Raw genomic sequence first — 26,058 nt, forward strand, 5'->3', positions numbered from 1 at the left:
GCCTGTTTTGGGTCGTTCGCTGCTCCGAGGAGGCTCACGACGTGCGACTGGCAAGCCAGATGCAGTCGTGCCATCATTGCGATCGAGAGTCCGCTGAGCCCCAACCGCCCGCAACAGGCTTGCGTTGCTCGGGTCGGCTCGGGTGTTGGGAACCTTAGGCTTAGCATTCTGGCGGACATTTGATCGCCGCTATCTGTGCAACTGCGGATGACAATCCGTAACACAACTTTTCACCACACTATCATCCTTTTTCTCGCATGTGAAACTTTATTTGGGCTATAACGGCCGTTTGAGCGATCGGTGACCAAGACATCTGCGTAGCCTGTTTGGATGCTTCCGCGCAGGTATCGCCATCTCTCGACCGCTCGGCGCACCGCGCGCCGCGGCATACACGGCCGGTCAGCGCAGGCTTGCATAGCGGCAGATATCTGATCGCCGCTTTTAAAATAAGCCCTGACAACAATCCCTAGCACAATTTTTCACCACATTAACACCTACTTTTTCGCATGTGGAACTTCTTCTTAGCGAACAGATGGATTCGGGAGAGCAGCGACAAGCGGTTGCTACCGTGGTCTGCGCCGGTTCGAGCCGCTGAGTGTGTCGAGCTGGCAGGCGCGGCCGGCGTGAGCGCGGACTGTTCCCGAAGGCAGAAAACGCTTCAAGACTGCTTGCTTTATAAATTTCTTGCGAAAAAACGCGCGGAATCTGCAAATTCAGCTCAGCGATCGTCGTAGTTGACCATAAAGCAAAAACAGTGGGCGGAGCGACGCCGACGACACATCGCATGCGCGCATCGAGCCATGTGTCTCAAATTCACGCGTACGGCTACTCGTGGCGACAGTCGTAACGATCAGTCGCATGCGAATCGCGTGTACCAATCGTACATGTGTCCAGTGCCTAAAGAAGCCAGCTTAATAAATCCGCAACTCTTATACTGCACACGAGTCTTGTTTCAACGCATGCTGAACGTCGTGAACCCGCGATGGGAGCACGGCCGCTTGTTCGAAAAACACAAAGCCGGAAAAAGGATAGCTAGAACTGGTGTCACACAAATGAAAGCACATGTATGTGACCACTTAATTCTTCGCAAGAACCAACAAGGCTAAGCAGCACTCACGAGCGCCAGTTGTTATAAATAAAGCTGAAGTTTTGGCGGGAACGAGCGAGAGCTCGATCCCGTACTGCGCAAGAAAAACTGAAATGGTGACTTACGTTTTCAGCCGCGGCCGCAGCAGCCAAACGATGTTATTCCACCAGTCAGGTATACTTCAAACACAGCCACCGACACCAAAACGCACCTCACCGACACGTACACCCGGCGTCAAAATAAGCCGGGGCACGCGAGCGCGTGGCAAAATGCATTGCCGCGACATCTGACGTTGCACTTCTGGTGTCGAGACATCGATGTGCGCGTGCGCGTCCAACCACGCTCCTTCGCCTGTCTTTTACTTCGCTTCAAACGGTAGCGCTGATCACATTGAGAGCTTGGCGCCAGGGGTCACTTTCTTTGCACAACATGACTTGGTCGTACACGCTTCAGCGGCCGAGGGTGAGAGTGAAGATGCGTTGCTCGCCCTGCCCTGCTATGACAGATAACTAATCTTGCCCGTCTCGCGGTGACAAAATTGTGTCCCACATATGCTCTCCCACTTCGGTATTTCTAACAGCGACGCTCTTCTTGGGCGGGGCTTGACTACAGATTGTCCTTGTATTGTTTTACGCTGCCTCCGGAGTTCCGAGAAAAGCGTTGGTGTTTACAGGTAAAGCCGACTTTATGAAGATCGGCGGAAGCTTGGTCTTTGTAAGCGGGCCTTGCGGCACTGCCTGTTGCGCAGCGAAGCATGGAAATCTACGGAGGGAGTATGATTAAAGAAAACGGCTTTAACTCATGTGTTATTAAATGTATCCAAAAACAAGTTCTATGAAACTATGCTGATAGGACGATGACACCGCTATGCCGAGTTTCGTTTACTTGTCATAATTAGGTAGTGAAGTTGTAAACATTGGAGAATTAGTTTGTTGTCATTATAGCGCAATCGCATCCAATACATCGCATCTCTCTCGAGAGAGATGCGATGTATTGGAGAAAAGGGTCGTAACTGCGACTCCGCGCTGTTTCAGTAGATACCAATCGCAATCGGTGGAACGAGTTTTAATATTTTTTTTTGTAAAACATGCAATTGGTTGTTAACTAAGAATGAGCACACAAACAGAATACGAACTGAAGCGAGAAATAATATATTTTATGAAGGTGTGCTGAGACTTCACCTTGCACAGGTTCTGAAACAATTAAAAAGGGGAAACGGGAGAAGAGTTCGGCGTGGTCCTGGGTTTGACAAAAAATTTACAAAAAATTCAGGGACCTTTCACTCTGTGAAGAATGATGACCATCAAAGCTGCGGTGCCGAGCCTCAACGCGAGCTTTGACTGGGTCCGAGGGGTGCACGAAGCAAAACACGTTTGTTTGTCATTTGCAATTCAGCATAGTTCCTGGTTAATGAACTTTTGATTAACGAGAGTTTTCTTCCGGTGGAAAAACATGGGGCTGTCCGTTTCCCTCCCGTAGAATTCTATATGTACTGACAGCCTGACAGCGGACGAGAATTACACAATATTTACAATTTTTACAAACATGCAATTCTGAAAAATATAAAACCCGGCTTTGTGTTAGATTCGTCTTAGCGGCTAATTGTCATATAATTTGTTTCGGTATGGTGTCAATGAAACAAGCGTTATAGCCACTTTATGTGATGGTATTCCCTCCGAAGATTGACCTGATTAACTGTTCAACAGTCGATGTGGGAGAGCCATCTTACAAAGATCAAGCTTACAACGATCCCATTAATGTCTGCTTCCCCTCCTAACACAAATGAATTGCTGGGAAGACATTTTAAGGAACAGCCATTTGGCGCCCTTCTGTGGGCTCAGCCGCGTCGGCGTCGTCGTGACCGAGCGAACGATGGGAAGACCGACGAGTGAAGGAAAGCAAAGGAGAATGTCGTGAAATTGGGCGGGGAGTAGGTTCGCCGTGGTGACGCGAGCCAGCGCTCTCCGAAAGTGTGCGGTGGGGGAAGGGAAGGGGCAGTATGCTGTGCCCGCACGAGGCGCTCGACGCTTGCAGAAAACGTGAGGGGGGCGTTCACGCGACAATGATGTGCGTTCGCTTAATGCTATGTTTAGACTTAATACGTAACAGCCGTGTCGTGCGCTATGGACGTAAAAAAACGGCGTTTTACACAGTTCGGTTGGCTGAGACGTCAAATGACGTCATTACTCAAAGATATTACAACAATTGCGACAACACTCTGAACCCGGCCTAAGACGCTGTTCTTGTCTACATCTTGTCTACATTCTTGTCTACATTGCTCTATTACCGTAGACGATCTGCTCGATCCTAGCCATAGACAGCTTTCCTGTAAAAAAAAATGCAGTATTTAAAACTAAGATAGCAGTCCCTTTTTCATGTATCCTTCGTCAGAGCAGCGCAGAGCGAGCAACGCATCTTCACCCTCGCCCTCGGCCGCTGAAGCGTGTGCGAGCAAGAGGGGTTTCCCAAAGAAAGTGGCCCCTGGCGCCAAGCGCTGAATGTGACAAGCGTTGCCGTTTGAAGCGAACGAAAAGACAGGCTAGCGAGCATGGTTGGACGCGCACGCGCACATCGGTGTCTCGACACCAGATGTGCAACGTCAGATGTCGCGGCGATGCATTTTGCCTCGCGCTCGCGTGCCCCGGCTTATTTTGACGCCGGGTGTACAGGAGTACTACGGCGGTTTCAATGCCACAAAAGAGACGGAGACATCGGAGAGACGCGTCCGTGCGCCAGCCCCGCCGCGATGAAAAGACCGCGCAAAGGTACAACGCTCAAGTAGTCCGACGGACACCGTTGCGTTAGAACACACAAATGACCCATTCCTAGAGGACGTGTAACACTACCTCGCACGCTCTTTTGAATACGCTGCACTTTATTTTAAGTACGCTTTGTTTCATGGCCCGGTGCTGTGGCTGTTTAGGTAACTACTTTTTCATACGATTTCAAAGAGTTCGCGTCCGCCATAGAGGTGTCTGCCTTTTTGCACACCTGAAAGCGTGCAGCTGAAGTTGATAGAGTCGATATACTGTTCTATTCTCTCTCGCGGAGGATATACGAACTCCATCGATGCGAGACAGAGTCGGTACGCTGTTCTATTCTCTCCCGCGAAAGGGGTACAACCGCCGCTTAGCTCCATCAAGAGCGGGGAGAGTTCGCCAGCAGTTTTATTCTGGTTTCCTAGTAGAGTGAACACGCCATCTAACGCCACGCGTGGTGCGGACGGTGTCAAACGACCCTGGCAGGAATAGGAACGCTGTTTGATTCTTCAACTACTCCCCACATTTCTTAGAGTGTGCCTACTGTGTCGTCCTCTTTTGCGTGGTTAAACGTGGTATATGGCTGAACTTCGTTTACTTCGTGTGAAGTGAGAAAATAGGATGCGGGTGGCAAGGCCCCTTTCTCCTTTCAATTTTTAGCTTCGTTTGGTTCTGGTTTATAATAAGGATCTACGGATGAGCTAAAATTTAGCGGTTGTTGTTAAAAAAAAGTCGTTTATTACCGTGCGCAAACCAGCCAGATGGCCTTGGAGCGTACAGCAGTATCAATCAATCAATCAATCAATCAATCAATCAATCAATCAATCAATCAATCAATCAATCAATCAATCAATCAATCAATCAATCAATCAATCAATCAATCAATCAATCAATCAATCAATCGTTTATTAGTGTGCCCAGGAACAGCCGGGGGCCTTTGTGCTGGCGCACGAGAAAAAAACAAAAAACAAAAGGAAACAGGCGACGCAGGATGTGCACACCTCATAAAAAAACGAAAATAGCATTGGTTACACTGAACACACACACACACACACACATACATACATACATATATATATATATATATATATATATATATATATATATATATATATATATATATATTGTATGCGTATAATAATAATAATAATAATAATAATAAAAATATTAATAATAATAATAATAATAATCAATATCACCATCATGAGGGGCGCGAAAGGACATTTTCTTTACTCTGAGTAGTGCGCTGTCTGGAGTGGTTTTTTGTCTTGCCGAATAACTGTTGCCGGTGCCGCAACAGCTGACTGGGTCGCCGAGGTCCGTTCCGCGAAGCAGTTGCTGCACTCGGTGTGTCAGGCGGACCTAACTTGGCGGGCGAGGGCTTCTTTTTCAGCGTTGCGCATGCATTTCCGGCCGACGTTGCGTGCAAAGGAATTAACCCTTATTTCACTCGCTATTGCTTGAGGGGACTGCGTACTACGAGTGGTATTTCGTAAGATATTCTGCTATATGCGTCGTGCCATGAACTGCGATTCAACTTGCATGAACCAGAGTGAGGGGTCCACTGTCTAAAATGGGGGCAGCCCTGTCGACTGAGGAGACTGTTAGAGGCGAGGGGGGGGGGGGGGGGGGGGGCTCGAAGTCATAACGACACGTTGGCGCACGACTCCGATGGCTGCAGCCCAACTGGGTCCATAATGTTTTGAATGCGAGGCAGAGCCAGGGGAGGGAACATTACGCCTTCCGAATAAGCAATCAGCCACCCAACAAGTCGTCAAAAGGGGTGCATGATGTTCGTCGTTACACCACTTACGTAATGATGAACTCACACGTTGATTGCTCTAAGGATTAAATAAGGGGGTTTATTAATAGGGAGAACTTGTGCCCGCAAGCCTAGGGTTTGAAGTAAAAGCTAGCTTCAACTTCTTTCCTCTCCTTTTCGCCCGACTTGTGGCCACCCTCTGGGCCTTGTTCCCAGAGTAGTATCCAGAACTTTTTTTCGGGGGGTGTTTATAGGAAGGGAGAAGTTTTTCCAAAATGGACACTAGTACCCGATTACGCGGTGCCTTGAAAAAATTTGGGGATGTGTTTGATTCCCCAAACTCCCCCTCTGGCTACGTCCCCGCTTGTTCCTCAAATAACACCCGACAAGGTATACAGGTTCAAAGATTGTATAAGCACTTCCCAACAATGTGTGAGGTACGCCACGTGCCGATTAATTAAGGGCACAAGTTGTGGATATATGCCAGAAGCAATATCTGCTGTAGCATGGCTGACTGAACCAGCCACGCTACAGCAGCACCTATCGATGGCAGGCTTTGTCCAGAAGATCGCCGCCAGGCTGGCATGGCCCCTGGAAAACCCACCAATGAGGAAATCCACTGGCGCCTTGGAATTATGAGGAAAATCTCTCTCTCTCTCTCTCTCTCTCTCTCTCTCTCTCTCTCTCTCTCTCTCTCTACTGAACCACTGGACCTCATATCTCCGTTCCTGCCGAAGATAAGTCTCACGCATCCTGACAGGCACTCACAGTTCCGTGCTCATGCTCTCTTGGCAACGCACTACAAACCGCCGCTTTGCGTCGCCACAGGCGTATACGTTTGCCTGCCCTGCAGGCGCACACTCACAGATGGTGTGGACCTGTGCATCGGTTGAGGCCTCCCGCAGATCCCGCAAACGTTTGGCGCCAAAATCAGGGACGGAAGTTACAGCGTTTTCTGTCTCCATGCATGTCAGGGGGTGCGAGGAACGGTGAGGCGCATGAGGTCGAGCACCTGCCACATGCCTGACAACAACAAAAACAACAACAACAACAAAAACAAAAACAAAAACAACAACAACATGACGCTGATTTTCCATAATTCTGAAGTAACAATAACTGATCTTCTGCTCTGCCGGCTGCTTGCTTGACTGTTGAGCGTTTCGACGGGAAGCAAATTTCGCTCTGTAGAAAACAACTGACGAAGGCAGGGGGAGTGAAACAGAAAACAGAACGAAGCACCGTTCTCTTTTTCATTCCCTCCGCCTCTGTCATATGTTATGTCGACAGCGCAACAGTTCTTTCTAAGCTCTGTAGCAACGATTCCCATCTGTTGCGATTCTGCGCGCCGCAACCATGTTCGCGTGTCCTGCAAAGTTGCAAAGTTTTGCGGAGCCTGGTGCTGGAACGCATTCCCGTATGCAACACACCCTAGATTTGCTCCAGGAATTTTCTCTCGTCAGCTTGGGTGTCTTAGGTGTACCGTTGCGTTTTTTACAGCTAATGTGCATATGGCTACCCCCCCCCCCCCCCCCCCTTCAGTTTTTATTCCGGTGAAGCCGCTTTACTTGGCATCGCTTCTCTGCTCCTCCTTGCAACCGCCGACGCCTCTTTCACAATTTTTGTCCCCCTCGCCACCCCCTATGTCTCTTCCACAAGTTTCCTAATCGGCTGATAACGGCGCTAGCACTGTTATCAGCTGTTGCAATTTTAACTCGCTATGGTACGGACGCGTGTCGGTCGCTTGGAGGAACAAGGGCGGGAATTGAAGATGCGTCGACGCGCACAGCAGCGCGAATGGGCGCGAAAACAAGGAAAGCCGCCGCGGCAGAATCGGACGTCCATTGGCCTGGTGGGAGATTTAAACGCGGACGTCTCACATCCCAACGCGACCTGCCTGCTGCCCTCCGTGGTCGAGCGGCTTTGGTTGGTGTGTTCAAAGGCAATAAGATGCCTACGACGCGGAAGGGAAACGGACAGCCCATGTTTATTCCCTAGAATAAAGCTCTAGCCGTTCCAAATTATACTCGATAAGGTACGGACGCGCATCGTTCGGTCTGAGGAACAAGAGCGAGAATCGAAGGAGCATCGGCGCGCACGGAACCACGGATGGGCTCGAAAACAACGGAAAGCCGCTGCCGCAGCACGTTCGGTCGCCACCGTGGCCGCTACAAGTTTCTCTTCGTCGAGTAGCTTGGAATCCATCCCTGATGAAAAGCAACTTGCCCGCTTGGAACGCCAATGCTAGGATTGCAATGCTAGGATTGTGCATATTGTGAGGCCGAGAGACCACAAACCGACAGTAAGATGCCTACGACGCGGGAAGAAAAAGAACATGCTCATGTTGGCTGGTAGAATAAAGCTCGAGTCCTTCCAAGTTTTATACTGCTAATTGGCTACGAAGTAGGCTCAGTAGTAAATTACAAGCAAACGGGTTTTGTTTTGTGCACTCCTTGGACTGCGCCCAGCTTCGCTGGTCATCCTTCTTCACAGAATGGAAGGGCAGTAAATTAAAAAAAAAGTTCTTCTTGTTGCTTAATCAAAAGGCACGGCTGCCCGACACAGGGTTTTAGAGGGTGCATGCGTCTTTCAGGATCTAGCAGTCATGGATCGAAGTAGGTCATTTGTATGCAATTTGGACCGGAAATCGCTTTATTTTCGACAAGCGCCCTGGGGTCTGGAAGCCGTGCTCACGGCTAGCTTTTATTTTGGGCCCCTCACTTTCCTTTTGCTTTTCCTGACTTTCCTGTACTGTTTTGTACTTTCTTAACTTGCCCTTCTCTTTCCGCCACTGTTCCTATCTCTCCTGTCTGCATTTTCGTAGCGCTCACGTGTACCAGCCAGATTAGGAAATTCCGCAACACACGTTCTTCGATTTCTTATCGTTTCCTGGCAAGTTGAATCAAATTAAAAATTCCCCGCATTTCCCCGAGGAGAAGAATGTGAAAGTGCGAATGCAGGAGTTGAATTTGCGCGGTTCGGTAATGTTCGCGAAAGAGAGATCACACACACACACACAACTACAAAGAAAGCGGCCAGGCAGCGCGCGCCCATCTCCCCCCGTTGCCAAGGAAGACGAGGAGATTCCTGGCCAATCCCCCACGTGGGTATGTGCCATGTCAGCGGCCAGGCAGCGCGCGCCCATCTCCCCCCGTTGCCAAGGAAGACGAGGAGCGCGCGCACCCGCAGCTGTTGCTATGTGGACGGACGGCGGTCACCGGAATTCAGGGTCGCTTATAAAGTGCATTCGCACTTAAAGCCGAGAAAACAACCCCTTTTTGGAGATAGATTAGTGCCCCTTTTCCGATCTCTCCCTTTCTCTGCACCCCCGTTTCCTTGTGGCTCGCGGCGCTTTGAACCCTCTCATCCCGTCAGGTTACCGGACCCAGCGGAGCCCGCCCATGGCCACGAGGATTTCGCGAATAGTGAGCGCCCCAAGTGGCGGCCTGCCACGGCCGGCGCCGCGCGCCGCTGTGACCATCACGCCGCGCCGCGCGCACCGCAACGAAAGCACTCGCAGAGATCGACGATAACAGTAATCATAAATAGACCACCCTCCCGCTGGCAATTGACAGCGCACAGCGTGTTCACTCTCGAGAGTCTTCAGCGAGCCCAGACCGGCGACGCGGGAACACGCCCGACCCGACCGGGTGGACGACGCAGCATGGCGGGTTCGTGCGGAACAGCGCAGGCGGGGGGCTACGGGGGGCTGACAAGGCGACAGCGCTGGCCGCTGGAGGACGGAAGGCACCAAAGCGGGCCCGTGCACGATCCCGCCGACTCATATTTTTCGGTGCTTCTCCGAGATCTTACGCAGCCGGCCGAGGGCAGGATGACGGAACACGCGGACGCAAGAACAAGAAGGAGGAGAGAGATGACTTAGCCTCACGCCGCCGCTGTTAACGGACGAGGCAGCCAGGGTGAGACACGGGGAGCACGAGGAGCGGTGAAAAACAAGGCACGCCACTGTGTCGCTTATCCTGATTTAAGAGCACGCAGCGAGGGGCTGCAAAGGCGGGCCCCCGTAAAGCGGCAATTCGCGGCCGATTCTTCTCGGACAGGAGGTGGGTGGCGACATGTGTTCGCCGCCGTGCTCGTCTGTACCGCCGAAGCGGCGAACGCAAAAGGAAACGGGCGCTAGAGGAAGGAAAACAAAAAAACAAAAACAGTATGACGAAATCAATGACCGACAATTGGGAAACAGCCAAAACGTGGTCTTTTTCACCGAATAGCTGTCATTTCTCTATGACACAAGCAGAAGAAAAAAGAAAAAAAGGAGGTGGCAGGGGGGTTTCGAAACTTGACCTTCTCCCGCTCCCTTCGATTGCGTGTCGGGACGGGGAAGTGGGGCTTTTGGGTGGCAGCCAAGCACATCGGAACGACAATCCTGAGAGGTTCGTATTCCATTGAGGAGGAAGCTTAACAAAAACAAAAATCTTAGAGAGCGAAATTAAGTGATCTATGCTTTCTTATACATGCACTACACACCGAGGGGAAAAAATATTGGAGTACTTTTTTGACACACGTGTAGCGTTTGAACTAGAGTAAATGTCCTTGCCGTCGATTTGGGCGCAAGTTTTACTTACCGGGTCCATCGAGAGATGTTATAGTTGTGTAGGCAGGAGGAGGCATTTACTTTAACGACCCAAAAGAAGACAAAAATACACAGTTCTCAATGTGCGCTCACACACAAAAAATATATTACGGCGCCTTTGAAGTTCATGCTCTGTGTAAGCATGTTGTTTTATAAAGAGTGTCTAAAACGCAAACAAAAGTCGAAGCAGTAAACGGCATGTGCGCTCGTTATTGCATGTCCCCTCCACATTTTCATACTGGAATTCAACAATCAACAAACGGTTTTCTCCATCGGCGCATGTGCGTTTCCCAGCAAGACCACGTAACGAGCACCAGCAAGTGATCTCAGTCGCCGACGTGTGGTTTATAATAAATTCTTTTTTCCCACGGTACTGCTAAAGTGGTCTTTGCCGACATGTCTGCGCAGCGCTAAGCACGAGGACCAAAGCAAGGGCACAAGACTGCAAGCGCTGTCCTCGCCTTTTGCGCTGTGACACCATGCCGGCAACGCACCACGAACTCTCCCAAGCTTCCACTTATCAGACGGGCTAGGTAAAGGCGTCAAATGCCAGTGGACACCCTTAGCACTGGTTTGAGTAGCCCACCGCATTTGTCAGCATAACGTATCCACACCCTCATTCTTCACCAGCGGGTATCCTAATCGCTCACACACGACTGTCACTGTTATACGGAACATTCCATTGGGGGTCTTATTAACTGTTGCGCAATCCTGGACGAGGAAGAATAAATCTTTGGAGGCGGAAGAATAAATCATGCACATAATGCAGGCGGCAGCAGAAGGGAAAACGCGCAATGAACACCGCCGTGTTCGCGTCTGAAGCCTTCGCAGTGGCACAGAAATCAGTTGACTCCGTAATAGTTTATGGCGCTACCTCTGCGGGGGCCACAGCTGGGTCGAATGAGCATGTATACCTCGGTCGTAACATTGCCATCTGCAAAGATACGGCAGGGGGTTGCTAGCAACGCCTGTCTTTTGGTTTCACAGCGTGAAACTCGGTTGGTTCATCCGCGACGTGGAAATCCAAAACGTTGCATGCGTTAGACCGAGAAACGACATTTGGTGGGCGTCGAGCGGGAAAGATTATTCCCTATTGAAAAAAAGTTCAGTGTTTAGCGCGTTCGCAAAATCGCCGCCATGCTACTAAAGAAATGGGGCCAGCAGAGTTTAAAAATAGACACCGAATTCGACGGAGCTCAGGCGCGTTTAACAATAAACGCAAGTGTCGGCGGGTGGCGTGCATGCATAGCAAACAAGCGGCGAACTTCGCCATTATACACTACTTTTCCCACGCCGCGCGCGTATACACAAGTGACATGACCTTAATCCGATCGAACAAAGTCGACGATCCATCACGTGGGAAAGAGGCGCACATATGAGCCATCGGTGCTAGAGAGCGCTGCCCAACTGGATACACACATGCTTTATTTGCGCTTGCTATCAGGTCGTTCGGAGAGCCAACTGTCTTCGCTCTTTTTTCTGTTCTGCCCATTAAACCTGTTTGCCGCTCAGCGTTTTCCGAGGGGCAGCGATACACACGCGTCTTCCTGTACCCCGGTACCCTCTCCTTCTCCGGTTTTGTAACTTCGTTCTCCGTCGTAGCTTAACGTTTAGGCGGTATCACTACGTGAGGTCGATTTCACCAAAGCAGGAGAGAAATTGACGGGGCGCCTCGTTCAAATGTCGACCGGGGAGAGAGCGGTGTGTGTTGCGTACGCACGCGCGTTCTATAGTTCTCACGTAGTGTGGCAGGCTGATTGGACCGTGCGTTCTGAGGAACACGCGATTTACAGCACGTATTCAAATCGTGTCGCGAGGCGGAGTAGAAAGCGGACGCGAAGCAACCAGGCGTATATAAGGCCAAGAAAGAAAAACTACGGAGAAAACAAAACATATGCGGTCTTGTAGCTGGTATATTCCGTGAATGTGCAAAACGAGAGGACATTCTAGAGATTGAAGAGGAGCGGAGAAAACAGAAAACATGCGTGTTCCAGAATGCATGGTCCAAGCGATTGTGTGCCCCGCGGACAGCGCCTCGTTGTGCACTTGCTGAGGGCGAGTGCGTACCGCCTCCGCGGACAGTGCCGCGTGAGAGGGTGGCGCATATGATACCAGCCTTGCGAAACTGGACACGTGCCAAGCAAGCTAGGCTACTTGGTGCGTACACGAGGACACCTAAGCGCTTCGTAAGCGTAATAAATCATTAATGTCCCATGGAACGCCTCGACGCCTTGCTTCCGCCCCGTGTACTCGGAGGGCTTCGTCCTCCTGCCGCTTGAAACGATTTGCTTGGTGATCCGCTTCCGCGGCTTCGATCGGTCTCCTACGAATTGCCCCGCTGCACACTTCTTCCGCCATATACTGGGGAGAGTTGAAGACGGTGATGCATTTCGCTGCCTGGCTGTTCGCTCGCTTGGCTGCGTTGCATTCTGTGGTGTACTGGCTATACCCTTCTCTGCTGCCGAGTTTAAGCGCGTGCAATGGAACGCCTGGTACTACGGAACGTTTCAAAGACACGTTGTCTAGGAGCCTGTTCGCTGTTACAGACGCCGACGCCCACATCGGCCTTTTCGCTTAGTGCGCCGCTTATCGCTTCCGCATTAAAAGCGCGCAGCGAAAGCATATGGCAAGGCAGCAGGAGGGAGGCTCCTATCTTGTGGCTTTCTTTTTTGTTCCGTCCTTGTCATACTTTATTTTTGTTGCACTTTTAATTCCACCCCCCCCCCCCACACACACACACATACAAAGCTCTTCCCGTCTTCGCTTCCAACAGTAGCGCCGGCATACTATAGCAACATTCTAAAAAGAGCGCATTTCAAGCATGCGGGAGGGATAACCTCAGGAACGGGACGCGAAGGTCGTGCACGCACGTATATATAATTCGCATATTTACGCGTGAGATTTCTTGCTGTGCCAACTTTTGAAACCCTTTGTTTTTGCTGTGTGCTTAAGTGTCCCGGCGACTTTGAGAAAGCGCACAAAATGTTCCCTAACTTCCTTCATTTAAGCCAACTTTTTACGTGTCCTAATGCTGTCCGTTGCTCCAAAAACCCAGCGTTCGACACCGGGCAACAATGCCGCCAAATTTGAGCCCACACGTTCGAATGGGTCTCTCTCTCGCACGCGCCACTCTCATACTGAAAGAGCCCGTGAATGTCGCATGACAAGCTGCGAATGAGGCCGCAATGAAGCGATTACAGCGTCAAGTCAGTCACAGTGCTAGTATCGACGAAGCGAATAACACGCGCCAACATTATTAAGTGTAAGGCAACTTCTGAGTACACTTCAAGGACATTAGCACATATTTGAGGGGAGCCAAATTTTTCAAATCGAAATACACATTGCATTGATTTAACAACAGTAAACTTTTTATTTCTCCCTTGTTTTTTCACTTTCCCGCTCACGGGAGTTCTGTACTTGCTGAATGCTGTGAGGGATGCATTCTGTGCTCTACGATGAATACTGAGGCTATATTTTGTGCAAATTTTTTTTTTTAGGGGGAAGGGGGGGAGTGTCTGTACCAGTTGCGAGGTTTTCCAACGGGCCAGTAGGGTGCTCTAATGCAGTTATTTTTCTACAGTTCTCGCTTATGCAGTGAACGGTCAAACAAACACATGTTCAATGCTCCACAGAGAAATCGCCGGAAAGTGGTTGGGGAGCCGCCACTACTGTTTTCTTTAATATCTTCACAATTTTCTTTGTTAGCGATAAAAATTAGTATGATTGTTATCGAGAAAAAGCAGTGTTTTTAATGAACTAAAAATTTATTCTGTCTTTGTGGCCTCTTTGATGCTTTCCCATTAAAAAGCTGCCACATTTGGATTTTGAAAGCGTTGAAAGGGGGCGAACAAATTGCGTTGTAAGTAGGCTCATAGCTTGAGGGAGCCATTTACTTGGTAGTGCTTGCTTGCCTGAAATAGTAAAGTTTCAGAAAGCCGAATACTTAAAGGTCCCCTGCAACCATCGGTAACATGTTTTTTAATCACATGTTATGCTTCTAGACCGCAGTCAACAAGCGTAGTTATGTAGTACTTGAATTACGTCTTAACGAACCTAAGCCAAGTATCACTGCTTTACGCCCATAAAATAAATTAAAAACTTAATCAACATATTGATTGGGTCCATAATATATTGAGAATTAATATATTGATATATTTATTAGCTGAATGTCAATCAGTACGAGAACATTCTTTGGTGAGTACCTAGCAAAAACTGTCTGTACACGAAAAGTGCTACGCTTTGTATCTGCACAAAAATGCGTGATTGGTGGAAACACACTGAGTTGTTATAAGATAGTGGGAATGTGAATGATTTGCCAGTTTACAATCGATAGCAAGCATTAAAATTAGAAGCAAGTCAACAAAATGGACTCAGAGAGGAATGTTATTGCCATGATTGAGTGATTTGATTGTTTCTGGCTTTTACGTTTGCAGGGGGGGGGGGGGGGGGAGGAGGGTGGCATGTTTTATATCACTAAAAAAGCGAATGAATCTATGTTGTGCTACCCTTGTAATGTTAACGGGGCTAAAACCTACAGGCTCGAATTAAAAGTGGTCCGCTGCAGATGATGGCTGTCATGCGCTATAATCCCCTCATTACTTTTCTCCACCAGCATTTCATTCTCCTTTGTTCGCTGATACAGCCCTGTAGTTAACTTTCTCTTTACTACCCATAAGCCCTAGGGATTCGGGAAGGGCAATATTTCAGTCTTATAAATTTGTACGGGCACAATCACATTCCAACAAAATGTTCCGAATCGTTTCTGTTTCCTTTCAGCAGATCGCACATGCCCGCCATTTAAGGCATACTTTCCCACAAAGCTCTTCGTTCTCAAGCCTCCTGCTCTAGCCTCACAAAGCAAAGCCCCGCCCTTTAAGTTGTCGAAGAGATTTTCTCTTCTGATTTCAAATTTCTCTGCCCTGTAGGTCTCTAATGACGATGTCGATTCCATTTTTTGCTCCATCTATTTCTTTCCGCCTACTATGCCTCTTTTTTTCTTTTTTTAACTTGGCTGTTGCCGCTTCCCTCTTTTTTTTTTACATATTGTCCTCGTTAGTCATCTCGTCGTTAGTCTTCTCTGCCTGAAGGGCGTGTCCACGCCCTTCAGGCAGAGGTCCCTGAATACTTTAGCTGCCCACTTGCGTGGATTCACTGCTCTTATAAACTTTCCTCAAAACATATATGTTGCTCTGAGCTTCTAGAATTTCAAACGACGCCCTCAGCAGGGAGTAGGCCCGCAGACGGCTTCTCTACACACACACATCCATAAGGCGGGAAAGTAAGCTTTCAAGCCGGCCTGACAAAAAAGCGACTAATGGATCGCAGAACTACGGAAGAAGGAGAAAATCGCACCCGGGAAGTTTTGGAACTCTGTAAAAAACCTATCGGCTCAGAGAACGAGATCATTCAAAAATTATAAGCGGATGATGAAAGGAAAACCTTTAGAAGGTGGGCAAGCATTCATGCATGTCACCAAGCGATTAATGGCAAGTTTAGATAATTGGATGAAGTGATACTTCTCTGATGGCCACAGGGAAGCATGCAGAAAGGGAAATGAATTTGAGAAACCTTGACTGTGAAGGAACAGAGTAAAAGGTTTCCCTTCTCATAAGGAGTTGGTTCGGGGCGGAATAGCGATGCAGCTGATAAATCCCCTTGGGTCAAAAAGTATGGCGATATGGCCAATAGCCATATCAACGCTTTTGGTAGGCTTTTTTTTTCTAGTTAGAGCCCCTTTAAAGACAATCGCTACAAAATCAAATGAGGTAAAGAACTACCTGCTGCGATGAGTGAATTACGCAGTGCCGCTATATGCTGGCGATGACCATAGCTTTCTATTGGCACGAAGGAGACACTCAAAGCGTTTATCGGCAGTGCTGTACGGAGCCTCTATAAGAGCAGCGTTGTAATCGCCAGCAAGGAGTGGCGCTGCGCTTGTCGCGGCTTTGTAGCTAGAAAATTCGTAGCAGTCGCGCATGTGGTTGCGTCACTTAGTTGTAACTGTCGTGCTAACGGAGCTATACTTCATAACATACTACATCAACGAGTGCCACAAGAAATATTCCATGGAGACGCATATTTCATCACGCTCAGTTCATTCGAAACACGTTTGCTCGGAGTTTGAAGACATTTCCCTGCGTGGTGAGCACTGCCTAAACTTTCCCACAGGTCAGGGGTGCATAGGAGGACCGCGATAATACGCTATTGCGGCTTCTACCATGCGGACTCACTTTTTGATACCACACACTTTAACAATCCCTCAAATCGAATACTGTCCGCGGCATTCGGCCAATGTCTGTTCCGTAAGCCTTTAGGAATATTGCTGTGAATTCTTTGTCCTCCTTGCATAAAAATGGCGCAGCTTGCACTTGTGGTGCAAGGCTGGAGAAACAGCAGAGCTGGCTGCTCCTCTCTCTCCCTTCGTCGGAGACCCGGCTGTTGCACCTCACATTTATTTCCGAACTTGCGGCTGAAGGTTCTCCACGAGTGGCTGCAGGCGCGGATCGTGTCGTCCGCGGGCTTTCACATCTCTCCAAAAGTGCACACCGCGTTAGCACGCGCTAGAACCCGCGGCCAAGTCCAAAGCCAACCGCGGGCCGGATAGACGCCGGTTTCATAACGAGAGGGACTCAGGTTCGATTCCGACTACGGGAAGCGCTTTCTTGTTCTTTCCAATTGGCTGCACGTGCCATTGCTCCCTGCCACTGCTAACCCCGTTCCCCATTGGGACTTTGGGGTGGCCCAGCGTTTAGGTTCACGGCGTAAAGGTCCCGGGTTCGATTCCCCGGAATCTTCCTAACCACATTGTTTTCGTGAGGCTTCGAGGTTTTTTGGTGTGACGGACGGACAACGCTCGGCCTAAACAGCTCTGCAACGAATAACTCTTTGAGGCAAGGTCATTTAACTATCCCTCACTGCATTCCTGTTCACGTCTAGGCCAAGCTAGACTTCGTAATCCTACGGGATTACGAAGTCTAGATTGGCTAGTCAAGAAACACTGCTCTGTTTTTTTTTGTTTTTTTTGCCACTTCGTAACGTGTTTCACGGAGGCGTCCTCTTCTTTCCAACTTTTCAGGCAACAGTTCGCCGAGTGATACAGCGACCGCATCAAATTCCACGGTACGTAAACCTGAAGGGACCCGTGCGTCATCCTCATAGATCAGCCTCAAAAGAGGCACAGTTTTGGTGCGCCATCCGCTCGAATAGGCAGCCCTACGTGGCTTCATGATTCATGCATGAGCGCCTAAAAATTATGCGCGATGGTGGTACGGACGGAAACACTGTTATTTCAACGTGCAAGCTTAGATACGACGTATGTTTTTCGGGCGCCAAATTCAGTGCCTTATAAATATTTCATCTGCGAACTCCCGAAAAAAGCTTTCCCGTGTTTGTGACGCTTATTCACAACTTTGTTCCTGGTCGTTCTTTTTTTTATTTTTACGCTCATAGGGCATGAGCGGGTTAGCATCAAGGCATGTTCCTTGATGTAGCTGCATAACTGACACGTTTTGAGGCCCCTAAAATACGGATTCTTTCCTTCAAGTTTGCGCAAAGAAGCTATTTTCTCGTCATTCTTTCTCGGATAACTGCGCTAAGACGATCACGCGGGTCTGCTTTGCCCCAATACACCACAAGGATTTGACGCCGTATTCCGAACTGCGTTTTGGCACTCGGCAATGAGAAACGTCATTTACACATTGCAAGATGTAAGAAAACAATATTTTGCGGGTGAAATCGACCGGTACACTGTTCTGCTTTCTCAATGACTATAAAAATCAGGCAGGCGCAATGTGGTGAAGCCGGCCCACTGATCCTCTTAGGTGTGCGGTTCTTGCATCATTAATTTAAAATACAGGAGACTAAGAACGCTGGAAGCAGTCAATAAGAAGTGCCTAATTCATGCCGAGCATATTTTATAGGTTCTTAGTGATTAGTCCTTCAAAGGTAATTGTTTTGTACCATCCTCGTATGAGCAAGTTTGTGTTCGATCTGACGGCACTGTGTATTTATAGGTGACGCCAGATTCAACAGAACAACAAGCAACGCTGCCCGAAAGATCGCCACTGGATAACTTTATAGACGCAGAAACGCCGGAAGCAATTGGTGGTGAGTAGTACGTCAGTGCTGGCAGGAAGGAATTATTGGCGTGATGTTCTAAGGATGGTCTTGCACGCACGCACGCATGCACTTTGCAGCAATTAAAGCCACTGGAAATGCACGAAAAAGCTTTCAAATAGTAGCTTGCTTTGTGCCATTGACGCATGAACGCGGTGGTGATGCACATACGTGGTACAAGTGATTGCGGTGGGATTCAAAAATGCTTGATGCACTGCTGGCGTGATGCGTGGCGAAATGCGTGGTGTGAGTTGGCCACGTGAAGGGTTCCGGCTACTGAGACCCTTTGGCCTGAGACACTTCGGAGACGCGGGGCTCCAAATCACGAATACCCCGCCGTCCGCTTCGGTCCAAATCTACCCTGTTTACACCGGAATGCGTTAGAGGCGTTCCGTATATATGGTATTCATGGAAAAATTTAGCTCAATTTCTTCGCTTGGCAACACTGGAAACGGCCACGGACATGGCCGAAGCGCCACAGATATGGCGCGGCTTGTGCCGGTGCGTCCGCACGCCGCAGAACAACAACAAAAAAAAAAAAAAAAAAAAAAAAACACCGACGGGCGTTGTCTGCTCCGTTTCAACCCGATTCTCAACGGTGTTGTCAACAGAGATGTTATTAATCGCACTCTCATTGGAGTCGAGGCATTCCTTTGCGTCCGTTGGGGTAGAGTTTGGAACGTCCAACAGAAATCATCTGCTTAGCACGGACAAGTACCGCCATCCCGCGGAGCTCCACGCAACCAGTGACGGCGCACTCATATAGTTGCCTGCATGCGTGCCTCGCCAATGAATAGAACCTATACTTATCAAACACACCGCCCTCGGCAGTTGACCAAACCAACGCACCAATTAAAGTTTACTCGGGTATATGGTGTGATGGGTTGACATGTTGCTTGACTGACCATTGGGCGTAAGGGATCGGAGATATGACGTCACTCGTGGTCTTCCGCGAGTCCTCCATTCCTCCTTTCTCAGTTGAGGCGTGCATTGTAAGACTGTGGTCTACACGGGTATGTTTGGTGGGTGGTGAACGCGCAAGGCTTCACCGCGGCTGCCATTAACTGCTTGACTGCTGGCCTACGGATTTTGCTCGTTAAAAAGAAACAGGAAAGGATCACGAATGTTGACGCATATTGTGTGTTTTATGGCTGCTTGTGGAAAAAAATGTGGACTCGGTAAAAGCGTGGACACATGAAAAGCGTGGGCACGCAGTGGCTAAGGAAGACTAGAAGGCTAACGATAGAATAAGGAAAGAACAGTGGAGAATCAAAGGCAGGCAATGTAAGCAAAAAAGAAGCAAGGCGTATAGAAACAAATAAATGAAAAAAGGAAGCTAAAACGTCGTTAGAGATGTACAGGGCAGAGAAATTGGACATCATAAAGGAAAGTTTCTACGACAATTCCAAGGGAAGTGCTTTGCTTTTTGAAGCTAGAGCAGGTTGCTTGTAAACTAGGAGCTTTGTGTGGAAGTATATACAGTATGCGTGGTCTGCGGAAAAGAAGCAGAAACTATGTGGCCCATAGTGTTGGAATGTGAGTGTGTCCACCCAAATCTACATGAGGGAAATATTCGGATTCCAGAAGTCCTCGGATTTAAAATGTAGCACGGAGGGAGTTAACTTTGAGGCTGCCGATTAGTATGCTGGTGGACGAAAATCAGAGAGGGGAATATTGCTTAGGACAGCTATCACCTGTAACAGAAAAAAAAGTGCTTTGTGCCTGCCCTAAGAGCCATGGAGGAAAGAAAAGTTTCGGAGGGAGCGTCACGTGACAATCGTGAAGCCTAGTCATAAAATAATAATAATAAAAAAACTTATGGGAGCTACACCGTCGCGTGACAGGCAAGCGGTATTTGCGCCTCATGTGGCCCCTTCCGCCCTGTGTGCGTGCGTCTGTCCGTTCGGTTGCCGGGCCGTCCGGGTACTCGGGTTTCGGCGACGAGTCGTTGCGCGCAGCGCTGCCTGCAACCCAAAACGCGTAGCGGGCTGATCGTGCGGGCAAAGTGGTCGGACCAGAGAGGCAGAAAACATCTTTATTTATTGAGCTTTCGGATTCGTGGAAGTTCACGCCGCAGTCGAAGGGTTATGTGCCGCCGCCGGACAAAAGTGGAGGTGCCCTTTTCAACTTTGCCGCTCAGGCCCCATTCTAGGAAATCAACCTTTTATTGCCAAGGCGCAGTCAGTCCACAACTCACCATGGTCCCTCCCAGGCGTAATCTAGCATTCGTTTTTTTTTCTTTTTTTTTTTCCATATACGTATCGCACCGATTGAGCAGGTCTCGGACAAACAGCCCGCGCACTGCTTGCGACGTGAGACAAAAAATGATCCGTTCTTCCCGCGCCCACCCCCAACATCAGGGGTTCTGCACCTCTTATTTTCCAATGCACTGAAGGAGACAAAAATGTGCCACCATGCCGGAGCACTGAAAAGGCGAACGTATGCAAATGCGCGCGCGAGCGAAACCAAAGCTTTTCGCACCACCTCTCAGCGCGATAACTCGCAGCATAATGCCAAACGCAATTGTGACAGCAAATCAGGCAAACACCGCGCAGCCGTAGGCCGCTCCGTGCTTGTGAATGCTTACGGCCGCACGTTCGAGCGATCTAGCGTCAGAAGTCAAATTCGGCTTGCACCTCGTGAGGGTGCTTCCTGAGAATGAGATCGAAGTCTCGCCTTGCTTTGAACAGCGACAGCAGCAGTATACTTCCACGATACGAGGCTTGGGGCGCAATGCTGGCGAGAAATCTTGTACGGCGCCTTGGGCGACGGCGCTCGACTCCACCTCCACCAGCAGCAGAGCCGAAGCCACTAAATGCTACCGCGGGCATGGAGAAGATCGCAGCGCGGTAACGGCGGTAACCGTAAAACAGCTGCCATTTTTTTTAAGCCATGACGTCACATCCGGCAAAAAAAAAAAAAGTCGCTTTCTTTGTTTTTTGATGTCTAGTTGGCGCATGCGCAGTAGGGCTCGTCCACCGTTCCTGAACGTCAGGTGAAACCTTAGGAGGGAGCGTCACGTGACAACCGTGAAGCCTAGTCATAAAAAATAAAAAGGAAAGACTGATGGGAGGTGTTCTATTCACGTGACAGGCAAGCGGTAGTTCTTTGCGCCTCATGTGGCCCTTCGCCGACGCTACGTGCGTGCGTCTATCCGTTTGGTTGCCGGGCCGCGTGAAATAAATTGCCCGGACGCTCAGACGCGAAAGAGAGAAAAGGAGGAGTGCGAGTGGGAAAGGCGAAGGGCGCTTGGCTTTTCCGCCGTTGTGCACACTCCCTGCGCTCTGGGCTGCCGGGCCGTCCGCGTATTCGAGTTTCGGCGACGAGTCGTTGCGCGCAGCTCTGCCTGCAACCCGAAACGCGCAGCGGCCTGATCGCGCGGGCAAAGTGGTCGGACGGGAGAGGCAGAAAACATCTTTGTTTACTGAGCTTTCGGACCCGTCGAAGTTCACACCGCAGTCGGAGAGTTTTGTGCCGCCGCCGCGTGCAGAAGTGATGATCTTTTCAACTTTGCCGCTCAGGCAAAGTTGAAAATAAGATCAACCATTTCAACCCTTTCTTTAACCATTTATTGCCAAGGCGCAGTCAGTCCACCATTCAGCAAACCCTAGCTCCCAGGCGTAATCTAGCATTCGTTTTTTTTTTTTTTTTTTGGTCATATACGGCACCGATCGAGCGGTCCTCAGCGGACAAACAGCCGGCGTATTGCTTGCGACGCGAGGTGGTCACACCCAATATAAGGGTTCTGAACCCTTTGTTTTCCAGTGCACTGAAGTAACCTACCACCACGCCGGAGCACCGAAAAGGCGAACGTATGCAAAAGCGCGCGCGAGCGAAACCAAAGCTAGTCTCACCACCTCCCCGCCGACACGACACTCGTTACGCGCGATAACTCAGCAGAATGCCAAACGCAAACGTCACAGCACACCTGGCAAACACCGCGCAGCTGTAGGCCGCTACATGCTTGTGAATGTTTACGGCGGCGCGTTCGAGCGATCCAACGTCAGAAGTGAAACGTGCCACCATGCCGGAGCACCGATGCAAATGCGCACGCGAGCGAAACCAAAGCTTCTCGCACAACCTCTCAGCTGATGGGACACTCGTTACAGCTCTATGATGTAAAGGAAAGGTGGCGCGATAACTCCTAGCAAAATTGGAAACGCAATCGTCAAAGCACACCTGGCAAACACCACGCACCCGTAGGCCGCTCCGTGCTTGTGAATGTTTACAGCGGCGCGTTCAAGCAAAGGCGGTCGTGGTTCCAGCGGTAAGCGTCAAATTCGGCTCGCAGCTCGTGAAGGTGCTCCGTGAGCATGGGATCTACGTATCGTATCGCTTTGAACAGCGACAGTACTTCCACGATACGAGGGATACGAGGGTGGGAGCGCAATGCTGGCGAAAAATCGCGTACGGCGCCTTCGGCAACGCCACTCGCCTCCTCCTCCACCGGCAGCCAGCCGGAGCCACTAAATGCTACCGCGGGCCTGAGAGTGGTGCTTCTTCCATAATGCATTGCGCGGGAGGAGCCCGAGGAGAGGAGAATGCGGCGTCAGAGGAGGTTGGCTTGCCAAAGCTGTGCCGCCTGACGTCATGCTCCCTCCTGACATATTTACCGCGGGCCTGAAAGTGGTGTAACTTCCATGATGCACTGTGAGGGAAGAGCCCGAGGAGAGGAGAAAGCGGCATCAGAGGAGGTTGGCTTGCCAAAGCTGGGCCCAGGCCTGACGTCATGCTCCCGCATAACATTTTTCTTCCTCCATGCTAAGGGCAGCGCTAGTATTAAACGAATATATATGAGTTGTTTTGGTACGATTGTTAACTTTCTTGAATTAAATTTCGCTCAGGTCGTTATCTTGCTTGAAGACGGACGGTCGAATAACAGCTTCCGCACGATTTATAGGAGAAGGCAAAAACAAACTGTTTAATTATTGTCTTGGGTTTGTACAAAACTGACAAATGCGCCTAGGCGGCGCCGTTCTTTTCGCTCACATACGCTTTCTCGCGATCCGCTCAGGTCTCTCACCACACACGCGCACTCGCTGACGCTCAAACGCTCGACTGCCTGGGCACAGTCAGTCTCGCGCCCCGGATCCAGACCACTTGAGTTGCCGGTGTAGGATGTCTTGGCGCCGCTCGGTTGGTCATAAACACGGCACGGCACACGGGGCGGCGAGCAACGAGACGACCGTGGGAGCACGTTTGCCAGCTCGACGAAAGTGGAAACAGAGGTCCGAAATATAAACAGAGCACTGACACTAAAATAAAATACACAAGGAAACGCAAGATATGGGAGGGGGATGAATCGTTCGCCTAAATTCGGGCATCCTGACAGGAATTAACGTCCTCGTTAATAGGACCGTCATTTTCGAGCAATAGATACATGAAAAGCTTCACAAAACTTGATTACATCGTGCATACGAACAAAGAAAATGCAAAAAATGTACAGGAAAAAGGGCGTACAAGGTAATACAAGACAACGTTTCTTTAGCACAAACGCTCACTGTTTAACGATAAATACAGGTAACATACAGTATTCGTAGGGCCAGTGCGACATTGAATTTCGGCCCTCATACTCGAAAAAAAATCCCTGAAGTAGCAAAACACACCGAATACGGCAATTTTCTCACTCGCACAAAAAGCACAATGGCGCGAAACACAATAAAATGGCAAAAAAAACTATTACAAACTTAAGTGAATATATGAATATTTCACTGCACGTTCACTAGCGCGAAAATACGAGAATGTGCAGATGAACTCTCCTCGATTCAACTTTCAACTGGGTGCAGTACGCTTGCGGGTTGAATGCCGTGGTAGCTGCACGGTAACTTGGTCTTCCTCAGAGGCGCTGCCTTCTTCTGATGACAATTCGTCGTCTTCCAAGTGGGAAGTTTCGTCTGTTAACGACCAACCCTTCAGCTGCGACGCGTGTGCTGTTGTTGCAAATCGCCTTCTTCCCGGCTCTCCCAGTTGAGCGACACGGTATGTATCGGCAGGTAAAACTTGAGTCACCACGAGTGGACCACGATATTTTGCTTGCGTCTTGGTGGGTTCTCCGGCGTGTTCCGGTCCCCGTCTCATGAAGACCACCTCCCCAACCTCGTACAGTTTCGCCGGAAAATGGCGACACTCGTAAGCGTGTTTACTCTCCTCTTGCTCATTCAGGATGCGTTCTCGGGCCTTTTCTCGTAGCTCGTTGGAGTCTTTTCGTTCCTCGACCGGGTCAACCAACTGCTGCAAAGCGGCAGCGTAGAAATCGGACGTGTAGCCGCGGCGTAGCTCAAACGGCGTCCTGTTTGTCGTCTTGTTCACGGCATTGTTTAGGAAGCTCTCGATCTGTCACAGCCTCCCGTTCCAGTCACGATGTTCTGGGTCTTCAATATGCGCCGCAATGACCGGCATCACTGTGCGGTTTACTCGTTCTACTTGGCCATTTGCTTGCGGGTGGCGTGCTGAGTTGAGTACGTGCTTTATCGTTCTTTGAGCGCAGAACTCCTCGAAAACCTTGGGCGTGAAGCAGCTTCCCCGATCAGTTATTACTGTTGTCGGGAGACCTCTTTCCCAAATCATCTCTTCCAACGCTCGGAGAACAGGCTTAACAGAAGTGTCACGGGTGGCGAAAAGTCTCACAAACTTGGTGAGGTTGTCCACAATAACCAGCAGGTATTGGTTCTTTTTCTTGCTTCTCGCGAAGGGGCCCAAATGGTCTAAGTGCAAGACTTCAAATGGTCGGTTACCCGGCGGAATGGGGTTGAGCAGCCCGGGTTTCCTGGCCCCTGGCACTTTGTTGTAAATGCACTCGAAACATTGTGAAATATGTCTCCTGACATACCGGCGCATTCTAGGAAACCAAAACTTCTCCTTGATTTTTGCGACTGTCCGGTCTGTGGAAAAGTGATCTTAGGTCATGGCACCTGACCATAATCGCCTTTCTTATAGACTTGGGTACGACAATTTTGTCGGCGACCTCATCAGTACCCTTTCTCACGAGCTTCGAATTGCACAGCGCGTAACCACGTGTTTTCGCGGCCTCATCAGCAGTACGGTTGTCACAGGGCCTCTCAAGTATGTCGATCAGCTCTCTAAGCTCCCTATCACCTCTTTGAACAGTCAACATCTGGTCATCAATCGTGCCCGCCACCAACACTTCCATTCGAGCCTCCACAATATTGTCTAACCTGTCAGACGGCTCCTCCACTGGGCTGCGGCTCAGTGAATCCACGTGAATCATGCGCGTGCCAGATCGGTGTCTCACAGAGAAGTCGAACTCCTGGATCATGTCGTACCAGCGGGCTATTTGTGGCTTCGTCGTGCGTTGAGCGTTCATGTATACTATAGCCTGGCAGTCTAAAATGTAGACCTAGCAGGAGAAAACGCAACCGATCAACCGCCCACACAATGGCCATCCGTTCTAGTTTAGATGAGTGGTACTTGCTTTCTGGTTCAGTCGTCTTTTTGCTCACACAATACACGAGACGCCACTTGTTTCCACCTTCCCTGCGTTGAAAGAGCATCGCAGCCAGCCCTTTCGAACTAGCATCCGTGTGCAGCTCCGTCTCCGCATCCGGATCACAAAGAGCCAGCACCGGGTCACTCGCAAGTTTCTGCTTCAACTGCTCAAAGCTTTCATCTTGCTCCCTACTCCACTGAAACTCGGTGTACTTCTTGGTGGCCCCCTAAGGTCTCGAACAGGGTCTAAAACGCAGTTAAAATCACCCGCTAAAAAGGTGGGGTAACTGTCGAGTAA

General features: G+C 49.7%; 1 protein-coding gene across 1 annotated transcript in view; it reads left to right on the forward strand.

Annotated features, from left to right (window-relative positions):
- Window positions 1-17,268: 17,268 nt before the first annotated feature.
- The window catches only part of LOC144144241 (extracellular matrix organizing protein FRAS1-like), a 101,899-nt gene continuing 93,109 nt past the window's right edge, over window positions 17,269-26,058 (forward strand). The window contains exons 1-2 of the mRNA XM_077675612.1: window positions 17,269-17,318; window positions 18,212-18,305. The gene's annotated coding sequence lies outside the window, so the exon portion shown is untranslated. The remainder of the gene's footprint in view (window positions 17,319-18,211; window positions 18,306-26,058) is intronic.

Source organism: Haemaphysalis longicornis, unplaced genomic scaffold (assembly GCF_048455015.1).
Source record: "Haemaphysalis longicornis isolate Haplotype H1 unplaced genomic scaffold, Haemaphysalis longicornis Haplotype H1 scaffold_1, whole genome shotgun sequence".
Lineage (NCBI taxonomy): Eukaryota > Metazoa > Arthropoda > Arachnida > Ixodida > Ixodidae > Haemaphysalis > Haemaphysalis longicornis.